Below are 13,186 nucleotides of genomic sequence, written 5' to 3'. Positions count from 1 at the left end.
TTTTCATTCTGCAGAAATCATCTTTATGACCAGTGCTGTTAATCTTACTTTTAAAAAGTAATTAATTACAATTACTTCTCCAAAAAAGTTATTGAGTTAATAACTCAGTTACCTGAATGTATGAGTAATTAGTTATTTGGCAAAGTAACTGGTGTTACCTTTCATGTTTTTTTTTTTTTCCTTTTTTTTTTTTTCAAAAATAAATAAATAAATAAATAAAACATATTAACCTTTTCTATGTTTGGAAATCATTTAATGTTGTGAATCAACCTTTAAAGTTGTTAAAATTGCTCCTCTTTTTGCTCCCTTCTGTCTACTTTCGACATGTGAAACTGTTTCATCATTTAAAGATAGATTCAAGTCAAGATTTTGCCGATTTAGGAGTATTTTAGATAAAAGTTACTTAGGTTCGCTAGGAAGGTTCACTACAACAGAGCCTTTCTGAGAAGTCTACTGCTTAAAAATGGCGGCTGTTTACCAACGCCGCCGAGTCTGTGATTTCGCATGTAGTTCTTTATGCATGTGATATCTAGGTGTAGATTGCAGGCTGTCGGCTACAGTCAGGAACTATTGGAGGCACCTAGCCTAGCATCGCGATTCCTACAGCGTCACAACAAACACTCTTCTCTCTCCGTGTCTCTGACTTTTCTCCTGTTATCCAACCAACGTAAAGCATAGTAACGCACATTGTCTCATTGCCGAAACAGTGACAAAATCTGAATGGAGGGGAAAAAAACGGAATGCATGAAAAACATTCAGATTTTAAACGTTTATTTACATTTAAAAATCTTGACAGGTATGGTTGCTCCACTAGTGCATATACAGTTTGAGGGTGAGTAAATGACAGATTCGAGTGGAGGGGGAAAAAGTCCACAGTTGTGTGCCTTTTCTGATTTAAACACAGAGGAGAATATGGCCCTGGCCTTGGTCAATTGAGATGGCCTGTGACCTTATTCAGCATAACCAGTGTAAAAAATTGATTAATTAATTTAACAAAGTTGAATCCCAATCTATTTAATGGTATATACTGTATTTAGATCAAGTCAAGTGGTGTACCAACAGACAAACTTTTTTTTTTAATGTAGGGTTACATAAACAGTGGAATGATTCTGCTTGGCTCTCTCTGCAATCCACATTGATCCATTACATTTTAAACCTCAGACGGTCTTATAGCTGCAGTCGAGCTGCAAGCCACTATTGAACTAATGTAAATGACTGTCAGTAAAAAACTGGGGTAAGTGTAAACTAAACTAGAGGATTGGATTCACCATAAACACACACACACAAATATGATGATGTCCTGCATAACAAAAGCAGATTGTGTAAATCCTCAACTTGGACCCTTTAAGGACTGTAGTAAATAAACAGTCCTAAAGTCACCAAAATCAAAATACCTCATATCCAGGACTCTAAAGGATAGATTTGCTAATTGAAATCTTGGTCTTTTAAGATGCTGACTAATCCCAATAAATGGACTTCCCTCAGCAAAACAGTCTAACTTGATTTGTATTTCTCCTAAATAATGGTGACAGATGCAGCAGCAAGGCATTTGTCCTTGTTGGCTCCATTCTATCCGAACTGGCAATCTTAAGACGGCTTGCCAAAACTAATTTCATGGAATTCATCTCAAAGAAAGCCGTTGACAAGTTACATGTCCACTGGCAATGTAAAGGTAAAAGGCTAAGGTTAATAGTAGGCACATGATTGTCAATGGTGAAAAGAATTGCTACATTTGCCGCAGTTAACATTGTCGTCCTCACTATCAAAGCTGTTGTAAACCATACCGCACAGCGTGTTCACTCTCTTTGAACATACACTGTAGTTCAGTTGTGCATTATGTAAAAATACTAAAATTGCCAAAAGTATTCCTCACATTCTGGGATTCAAGAAGGTTCATAGTTTATACATTATGACATCTAAGGAAGACCTGCTAATTACAACCACAGCACAAATTAACATTAAAATGACAGTTCATTCATATTGTTATCACACTGTTAGTGCCCAAATTCAGAGCACTTATTAGTGGGCCATGTTTCTTGTTCGTCTGGAATGTAGAGACATTAGCAGCATTGTTTAGATTGATTTCTTTTCTGGAAGAATGCAACATTGTCTCACAATTCTGCATTTATGTTTGCATCTCAGTTTTCATTGGTGATTTTCTAATTTTCCTGGGAAGCATGGAATCTTGTTCAAACTAAAGCCAGATTGCCCGCATAGAATAATGGCCGCTCTCCGCCAATGGGTTCGGGGATTGCCGCCACGACAGACACTGACTACCTTACAGCCGCAACTGCAGTCATTACCTCAGCAATCGGCAATGCGTAAGCCAGCGGTGCTCAGAATGACCCTGAACCAAACTATGAAACGGTTGAACAACAGGTGTTTGCCAAGTAGCAATAATTGGGAATAAGAATGGAACAGCAACTTATTCAATAATGCTTTACGCTATCTTCTCGAGGGAGAAAACCGCCAATGATCCTCATGAAACTCTCCGATCGGAAGAGCAAGTTTGCTCTCCTCAAACAAGGTCATCTCCTGGAAGGATCTAACATCTTCTTAAATGATAACCTAACCTGCCGGAACGCCGAAATAGCAAGAAAAGCACGTCAATTGAAAAAAGCTGTAAAAATTGTGGGAACCTGGACCGCCAACTGCAAAATTCTCATCAAAACACGAGACATGAAAACCAAAGTGATAAAGCACGTCGAAGAACTAGCAGCTTATGAAAACTAATCATGACCCAATGAGCTGACTATGTACTTTCATTACAACTACAGTTGAAAGATCAACTGGAAGATTGTTCCGATGACCTAATTGACATATTTGATCCTGACAAAAACTTTTACATCAACAGACCGGAAAAATGCAAATACTACAATGATGACCAATACAGCAACTCTTTCAAATTGGACTGTAAGCTTCCATTAATTCATTTCAACTGCAGAAGTCTCTACACGAACTTTGAACACATCAAGGATTATTTACACAAGTTTGGCAAGAAGTTCAACGTCATTGCTGTCTCGGAAACTGGATAAAGGATAAAAAAGGCCCAGACTTTAACCTTCAAGGTTACAATTAGGCAAATATGAACAGAACTGGTAAAGGTGGAGGAGACATTGCCCTGTTTGTCAACAACAACTTTAAGTTTGATATATTAGACACTACGTCTACTAAGATTGACAATCTTATGGAATGCATTACAATTGAACTCCTTCTCTCTCAAAAGGTAAAAACATAATTATAACTTGTATCTATCGTGCTCTGGACTCCAATGCTGAACTTTTCACTGAATGTGTAGGAGAACTGTCGAAAAAGGAATAATAAGCATGTCTTTGTTTGTGGTGACATGAACATTGATTTGTTAAACCCAAACAAAAATTCTCACATTGAAGAGTTTACTAGCACAATGTATACATTAGGGCTGTATCCACTAATCACACAGCCGACTAGACGCATGTTGCTGAATCAATCTAACTTTTGGTCATGATAAGAACTGTACAAAAGGAGAATAATGTCTGGGTGACAAGTAAAACCTGTAAACAAAACCAAGTGTACCCAAAACAAAGGAGGGAATAAATAATAAAGAAAAGAACCCAAAGCTAATGCAAACAAGACTCAACCAGACATCTGTCACAAAGACAGATAATGATTTGGCTTTGTAATTGTACAGACAGTTGACTGTTGATTGTAGTATTGTGCCATTTTGTATAGACATGGAACTGGTCAATTGGTCACTGAGTGCCCTGGACAAGATCTTCTCTACAATGGGACCAGAACCTGGAAAACGCCTGGATCGAATCAACAGAATGAACTAACCTCACACTGCATAATGAACTAATCTACTGGATCTAATCAAAATAAAGAACTAATCGCCGCAATCGACAATGACTACTGGGAAGATGGTAAATCAAGGGGAGGGGGAAAAAATAAATAAATAAGAACAACAAAAAAAAGACACTTTGTAATCATCACACATTCTAAAATGTCAAAATTGTTATTCGATAATTCTGCGTCCTATGGTATACTGGGGGCGGGATTTAATAAGCTTTGGCTTCTCCCGTTAGCCCTTTTCTTTTCGGGTTGAACTGAATGTAAACACAAATGAATGCTGAACGTTTGGATCTGTCACGCCTGAAAAGGAAAGAAAGAAAAGAAAGAAAGAAAGAAAGAAAGAAAGAACGAGGCGCAGAACATGGACCACTCGGACTCAATGCCCCCCGGAGCCTCCCATGCGGCCGCAAGTCCGATGACATGACTACAAATTCAATCAACCTCGGGCGTCCCGGTGCCAAGTGTGGGCGCATTAATGCTTGAACGGTGTTCATTATGGACAATCCACAATGAGCGCACAAGTCCAATAATAGAACAACACTTGGGTTCCGATCAGGGGATGGGAGGAGGGGGTTGGGCATTCCTCCCAATCACACCCCTCCAGGTCTCGCTGTCATTGCCCACGTGAGCATTGAAGTCCCCAAGCAAAACGAGGGGGTCGCGAGAATGGGCAATGTCAAGCACCCAAAAAGGGTGGGTAATCTGAACCTGAAGATAAAGGGAGGCTGATGACCCCCCCCGCCCCCCACACACACACGCACAAAAATATGGTGTTATGGTAAATGGTGTTATACTTATATAGCGCTTTTCCACCTTTCAAGGCGCTTTACACTATCTCGCCATTCACCTACTGGTGACGCAGCACCAGGAGCAACGTGGGGTTCAGTATCTTGCTCAAGGATACTTAGACGAGTTCATCAGGGTGAAGAATCGAACCCACAACCTCTGGGTTGGGGGACAAGTACTCTACCACTGAGCCACGCCACCCCCAAAAATACAACATGTCGCCAACATGAAGGATATTAGGTTTTTTTTCAGCCAGTAGCAGCAACTGTAAACACACCACTAATTTTGCAACTGAAATTTTGCGACAACCTGCATCAGAGTTTGCATTACAGTAAACTGTGAATTTGCTAACCTGCAAAACTTGAGTAGGAAGCTGCTTAGAGGTAAGTGTCCTCCACTTTTGAATGAATTTTCTGCTGTTAACATGAATTAAACTGTGAGAAATGTAGTGAACCAAGGTTTACCCCCTTCTACCCATTTTTTTGTTTTGTTTTGTTTATGTGGTCTCAAAGCAACACTTGGTAATTTTTCAGTTTTGGTCGATTTTAGTGACACTGGTGGACAAAAGCGGTAGTTTTTTGAAGACTGCGTTTCCCACGAGGACCAGCACATGAGCGCATAGTGTCTTCCTATTAGGGGCGTTACAGAAAATAAAATAAATAAATAATAAACTTGCAATGATCAGTTACCCTATCAATTAATTAGGTTCATATTCGTGAGAAATGTAGCCCTGACCCCCGTTTACCCAATCAGTTTGGTTGCCCCGTCCCCAGCAAAAAGTGTACATGCACGTCCCTACCAATGTTGAGCCCAAACCTACACCCTTGTTCATCTGTGGGCCACTTCCATATCTTCTGGGAGTGCCCCAAGAGCTCCTCTTTTTGGAGACATGTAGCGATGGTTTCTGAGAGGATTTCGTGTTTAAAATTAGAATCAAGTTTTAATATGTTTTATTTGGGTTCCAGATCCCAAATGGATTTACAAAACCAGACAGGTACCTCCGACAGATATTGCAAGCTGCAAGCAAGAAAACGATAAATCGAAAGTGGTTAAAAGAAGCACCACCTAGTGTCAAGGAATGGATGGAAATAATACACGAGATCTACAATATGGAGTGACTTTTTCCTTAAGAAAGTCAGCTGAAAAATGTGAAAGATACTGAGAGAAATGGAAACTTAAGGTTGTGATTCCTCTGTTCGAATACTGTTATAGACAAGCCCTGGATGGCTCCTTTTTCTTTTAATTTTTTTCTTCGTTTTAATTTATTTGTTTTATCTGTGTCGGTCATTTTGTTATGTTTGATGCTCCACAATGGTACTCCTGAAAACAAAAAACACAGTATAAACAAAGTTTAAAAAAGAAACATTTCGAAAACTTCCAAAATAAATGTCTGGATTTTATTAGCAAATTGAAAATGCAATATTTGAACATAAATTACATTAACACACACACAATAAATGCAAACTTGTTAATAATCTCTTAATTATCCAGGAGTGCTAAAGATAAACATTTGTCTTAAGACCACTAAACATTGTCTAAATAAATAAGTTAAATATAACTGAAAAACACTTCTAAGTCAGAGTATTAAAAAAATAAAAATGGAGCCTGGAAAACTTTTTTCCTCGATTATGATTAATGTATGATTATCTGAAAAATGTCTGCATAAGATGCAAATAACATTTTTTAAATAAATAATGTAGAAAATAAATTGATAGTTTTTCAATAAATGCAAGTTATGAGTCAAACGTGCATTCGAGGGGGAAAAAATGGACATTCAACATGCATATTCAACAAGTGAAAAGGGGTAATTGTAAGTCTAAACATATTAAAAATAATTCACCTAAGGTAATTATTCTAGGGTCAATTATATCCTCACAGAATATAGGAAGACATTCTAAATTGCCTATATACAGTAACTGAACTCATTATATATTGCAAATAAGGTTGCTTAAAAGTTGATGGGGACAATTTGAGCATCCTGAAAAGTTGGTAGTGTTATGTCCCTACTGTCCCCTATGCAAACCTACGCCCTTGTATAAAATTGTTTTGTGAACATGAATCTAATCATTCTGTTGGTGAGAAAGACTGGCATTGTTTAAAGACGATTTTTAAAAGGGTGTAACAAAGACAGAATTTCTCAAAGGCTCTAAGACTATTACTCTTTATTTCTCTTGTTAAAATGGGTAGAAATGGGTAAAAGGGGGAGCATGTCAGAAATGTGCATGTGTGTAAAATAATCACATTACAATCATTCTAATCGTGCAGGCCAGATCCATTTGTCATCAACATCTACACATTAAAAGTGGCAGTCAGCAAGAGAGACATATATTATACTCATAAAAGCCTCGGGCATAAGGGGCTTTGCTGTGTAGCTTTCAGTCTGGCGTTAGGCTCCCACTAACTCCTGATGTATTACGATGCCTTTGAGGGAAACTCGATATCGGTACGAGTCCACGAGAGCCCGTGAAGGTGAAATGATCCCTTATTACCAAAGCTATAACAAGGGCCCATTTCTTTCTCATCTGACAATTTTGAGGGCAAACTGAAGTGCAACTGTGCTAAATGTACTTTGTCTGGCACTTGTAATATTGTGAGTGGTATATGAACAGTGGAACTTCGATAGTTGAACTGATGTAGCTGTGCATGTCAGAAATTGAGGTGCATTTTGAGATTGGTACACCTCTTAAAATGCGAATGTGAATTAAAATGTGAATTATTTGATAAAGCTGAATCTTAAAAATCACTCAATCAGTGAGGGAACTAAAGCTTATCCCAGGGAACAACCTAAACTGGTTTTCAGATAATCACAGCCTAATGTGGGCGATCGGTTCAGAAAAAAGATGGATGGATGGATGGATGGATGGATGGATGGATGGATGGATGGATGGATGGATGGATGGATGGATGGATGGATGGATGGATGGATGGATGGATGGATGGATGGATGGATGGATGGATGGATGGATGGATGGATGGATGGATGGATGGATGGATGGATGGATGGATGGACAGCCTAACCTCACAAGTTGGACTTACTGACCATTGTTGATGCAATTTATGCTCTCCCAACCGCATTTTGTATTTTTCTACTCCTACCCTATGCATATCAGGCCCCATTGCCTCAAATATGTTGTATTACCATGATTGCAATACATAATAGACTTTTAATGAGCCGGGAATAGTCTGTACCATTCTGTAAACCTTGCTTTATTGATGAACAACTGCAAAAATACAGTATCAAGGCGACAGGCAACTCACTTAGCAGTGTAAACTATGATACAGTATGTCATTTGTCCCAGTTATAGCTGTAAGCACACTGTAGCTACAAACACAATTACTATGCATCTGAATAAAGCAGAGCAAGCCAGAGCATCTTTGCACTTTGTTCTACTCTGCTTTCATGAGGGTGTTAGTCTGCACCTATGGATAGATTTTAAGTGCTAACAGTGTTCATAAATAATAGAATAGGAAATAAAAGCTTAGCAAAACAAAACAACAACAAAAATCACATTTACAGACAATGTTTTTGAGTGAATAGCTAAGTTCACTTTGAAGGTAAAAAAAAGAATGTTATTTTATTTGGGCTGCTAGCCTGCTAAGTTCTAAATTGTCGAATTCCACATTCATATTGTATATTTTTCATTTTATTGTTTTCATCATTGTCTATATTTTTGGCACTTTGTAAGAACAGATATATTTTCAGTGACCGTGGTATAGTGCAGTGAATCACAATCATGGTTTCATGGCCCTATAGCAGAGTTCACTAAATCCGGACCTCGGTGCCACTTTTCCAGTCGTGTTTTTCATGTCTTTCTCCCCTAACACATCTCAATCAAATGATTATGTCATCAGCAACCTCTTCAGAAGCCTGATAATGAATCCGATTATTTTGATTCAGGTGTGTTGGAGGAGGGAGACATGGAAAACACGACAGGAAAAGTGGCACCGAGGTCCGAAATTAGTGAACCCCCTGTGCTACGGGAGTTCAGGGGTGCTAGGGAAACTATAGACTTTAACAAATTTGACAGTTTTTTTTTTTTTTTTTTAAACTACCAGTCATTAAAAATACTGTATATCTATGCCAGAGATGTACAACAACATGCAGAAATTTGAAATGTCTTTTATTAGAAGCAGTTACATTTTTTTTGTTTTGTTTTGCAGTTCATTAAAATAATAACCAATATTAACCATCTCTACTGTGGGTATACCAGCTTTGTGTTAAATGAAATGCCTGGATGTAACCAGAGTAATTAAATTTGTGAGGAAATTTGTATTAGGTCATCATGACATGACACTTGTTTGGTAGTATGCCATAATAGGCGGAGTTTGACTTTTGGGGGGGGCACAACATGTTGATGAATCCGAAATGCGAAATGTATTTTCAGCAATAAAATTTACTTCCAATAATAGTTATCATAATAAGTTGAAAATAAGCGTTTTTTTGTTTCCCATCAAATTTGAGGGGAATTCTAAATCAGGCTGCTTAGGACAGCTATTCTTTTCGCCAAGATCGTCATCCACTGAATATGGAATGCCCTCCGGTGTTAACAGGTGTTCTGTCAAATTTTGCACCCCATCAGAAACTGCAACTTTGTGTTAAAAATGGCAGCAAAAACAGCGGTTACAAAGTAAACCCTACAAACTTTCTTTAATTTACTTATGTTTCATCATGGACGGACATGTAGAAAAGTTCTCCTCAGACACATTCTGCCATATTAGCTGCACACAACAACTGCACGCCGCTCTATCACTGTTTATGACTTCGCAGTATAGTTAAGCATTAATTTAAGCCATATTCGTGTGGAACATGTGTGTTTATGATATTACTTGTTTATTTAGCACCTGTGGATAAGATTGAGAATCCAACTGAATGCCAAAGAGGGCTTATTCACCGCCACAACAGCTTTGGGAGCAAAATATGTTGTACAATTAGCATCTTTAGTGGGGCGAATTGAAAGTCGGCAGCGGTGCTCTCTGGCTTTTCATGGTCCACATTTTCAATCCTTGGTTCTTGCTCAGTAGTTGATGTTGCTTTTGAAAGCTTAGGTTTGAAAAAATTACATATATCCATCTTTCCTCTTCATTCCTCAGGGTGTTTTGGCTAAGCAAAGCAAATTACCTTCTAAGGTGCTGGTTGTGTTACTTTTTATTTGTGGGTTTCTTGAATAAAACAACTTACCGAAAGGGTTGACGTTTTTTACTGACAGATCTTTAGTTAAAGAAAAGGAGAGAAGCGTCATCAACATTAACTGTCCACTGGCTTTTTATCAGCTGTCTCGAGCTCGCTGCGTATCTCTGACTTCCGTGCGCTGTGACAAGCAGACATTACTAATCCTACATGCAGATACGATTTGTTCATATCATTACAATAGTCACATGATCTGTTCAAAAAATAATGTTGACCCATAATAAATGTTTTTTGTTAATTTCATTCATTCTTGTTATTTGTTTTATTGCCTTACAACTTTTAGAGACAATAGTTTACCGGAATTTTTTAAATTTTAAAATCATATATGGGAAAGTCAATTACCTACAATGACACTTTTCGGCCACCAGGAGGGTGCTGACCCCCTGCCCCCTCCTTAAAATCCGCTTATGTATGCCGTATGACTTGTCAAATTAGTGTCTTTGACATGTAAAGACAGGAAAAACTGTGGTTAGAGATGAGCAGTTTTGAGGTTCAGGCTTCAAATCTCAAACTCTGGCTTTCCTGTGTAGAATTTGTATGTTTTTCATGTTAGAGGCCAGTTCTTTGTACCATATCCGTTAAGTCAAAGTCACCCGTTAAATAAAAACATTAAAATTTCTGTCTTTCTGTGCCACTATGCCAACTGACATGCCTACACTCAAGTGTTCTGTGCATACTCAACCCATTAACCTTCGTAAATTACAAACGATGGCAGATACAGTGGGACATAATAAATCAAGATTGCCTATGCAATACACAGACCACTTTGCGCCGTCGAAACAAATTTATTTTATTTTAATATTTTTTCTGTTTACCTGTCCTGTTCAGCTGCTTGGACACAGAAAATGGGAATCTGAGTGCCCATATAGTCTGAACAGTTTTAATGTATCAAATGGGAGTTTGATATCTCCCCATTAGGGTTGTTCATTATGTTTTTTTTTATTAGGAGAAAGCAGCAAACATGAAGGGGTCATGGGGGGACAGGAAGGAAGAAAGCAGACAGACGAGGGGAACAAACAGCAAGAAGAAATACATTATTATATGCCTATGCTACCTATGAACATAGTGGTGCTATCGTTATGTGATTATATTTACCCATTGACACCATGTGAGGGACCTGATAACTGAGGAGAAAGAGGAGGGAAGGTGAGTCAAAAGGAGATGTGATTAGGTGAGGTGGAGAGTACACAATTTGGCAATATGAGGTTGGGAACTGAGTTTTATGTAAATCACATGAAAATGTGGATATGTTGACGTCCTATTCTATGCTACCTGATCGCTAATCCTGGCACTGACAGTCTCTCTATCTGAGTGTGTCTAATTGTGGCCAGTCATGCGTGAACCCTCTCAGACGTCTGAAAGTCCTGTTGAAAAGTGGAAATCCTGTGCGGGGGCAACCTGAGGGTCCGGGCATTGCCCCAGCCATTCAGGGGAGGCTTGGGGGGCGAGCAAGGCCCACCCTGCAGATTCAGAGATTTATTTGTCATTGACTCCAGCTCTCACAAGATGACAATAGATGCAACAAAATTCCGTTCGATGAGTGAGCATCGGGCAGACTTTGTTCCACGCTGCCACTTCTCTCTCTTCTTCAGAAATCACATAGCAAGTTACAAGTAGACACACATATATATACAACATAGCATGGGAACCGATGCACAGGTCACGTGCAGGGATTTTTTTGTACGAAAAAAAAGAAGAACTACCAGTCATGGCTGGAGGAAGGGGGGGATCAGTGATAGTAAGAAAAAGGCGGTGGCGGACTGGAGGGGGGGGTTGTGTGTGAGTGTGTGTATGCACAAGTGTAACAGTTTTTGTACGTGTCTGTAGACAAAATAAGAGTCGCAGGGCCCTGCGACCAGCCATGGGAAGAGATCAAGGGCAAGCGATAGGGCCATCCGCGCAGCTCTCTGCAGGAGAAGGGACGGGTGGGGTAAGGGTGTTCGGGAAAGGTAAAGGAAAATTATAATGGAACTAAGCCGAATAAGAATTTAATATGTCTAAATAAGTTTGATCTTCAGTCCAATTTGCGCTCCTCATGGCGTAGGGAATACCTCAGGTCCCTTAAGTCATTGCCAATAGTCGCGGTCTGCCTTGACAGTTCAGTCACCTGCCCCGACAGTTCCATCACCTGGCGCAAGGTAGCATCTATTTTTCTCCATACTTCCTCGGACCGAACCGTGAGTCCACGGAGCCAGTTCTCTATCCAAGCCTCGATGCGGTCTTCCAATGCCTTGAATCGCACCGTTTGATCCGTGGTCAATTTGTTGATGTCCTTGAAAGCTGCCGTCTTGGAAACTTTCCGGTAGAGCAGGGCACCTCCTAAGCCAGAAACCCCAAAACCGTCACACCAAACTGCCAAATATCCTCGATATCTTCCATAGACAGGACAGTAAGACACGCTGGCTTCCAGTGATCCCATGAATCTCTCACATATCCATCAGCGAAGGTCCCGTCTGGGCAAGATGGCTGTCCTGGTGCACAGTGTCTTGTTGAAAAAATCTTGTCAATTGCGCTGGGAGACCAACTAATCAGATCCATTTTCGTTTCATATCAGAGACCAGCACAGTTGATCCACAGAGGAAATACAAAAAAAGCAGAGAGACTAGACTGACGAAGATAGCAGCAAGCAGGAGTAGGGAGGAAACACGTCCGTCCCCATCAAAGGCAGGAAGAAGAACATGCCTCCCATAGCACTGGCAAAGGGGCCACCGTCATCCCCCTGGGACCCTGGGCGGTTCTCCGGACCATCCGCGCTCCCATTAACTAGCCATCAGGGAAGGGATTAGAGGACACGCCACTGCCCCCCCGTACGCCCTCCTGGACCCCCCAGCCACCGCTGCAACCCCCATCTGACGTGGCACAACGCGGGACCCCCACGGCCCACGAGGCCCGGGGTAGGAAAGTATTCCCACCTGAAGGGGGAGACACCCCGCCGCCCAGCCGACGATCCTTGCCGGGGCCCAAGGAGGATGCCCTTGTAGAAAAGAGAGAGGAAGGCGGAAGCAGGAGTAGGCAGAAAAGCCCTAATTCCCCCAACCCCACAACCAACAGTCCAGATGAAGATTGTGGGACCCACCTCCCACCGTTTTACTGTGGCTGCCATGTTCCCGACTAGTTCCTAGTACTATTTAAAACGAAGTCTCCCGGTCGTAGCAGCAGCACGAAAAACATTCTGGGGTACAGCTACATCTAGCATCCTCTGTCACTACCCAATAGTGATGGCTAATATTAATTGGATACTTAACAAGTTATGATTTCTTTCGGGGGGGGGGGGATCAACATCCAGCCTAAATAACAGCCTCATTCATGCCATTGTTAATATGTTTTGGATTTACAAACTGCTTGGTTTAAGAATTCAGCGAGTTAAGAGTATTTTAGTGG

The sequence above is a fragment of the Corythoichthys intestinalis genome, chromosome 17 (assembly GCF_030265065.1).
Source record: "Corythoichthys intestinalis isolate RoL2023-P3 chromosome 17, ASM3026506v1, whole genome shotgun sequence".
Taxonomy (NCBI): domain Eukaryota; kingdom Metazoa; phylum Chordata; class Actinopteri; order Syngnathiformes; family Syngnathidae; genus Corythoichthys; species Corythoichthys intestinalis.
The sequence above is the reverse complement of the archived record's forward strand: the minus strand, read 5'-3'. Positions refer to the sequence as shown.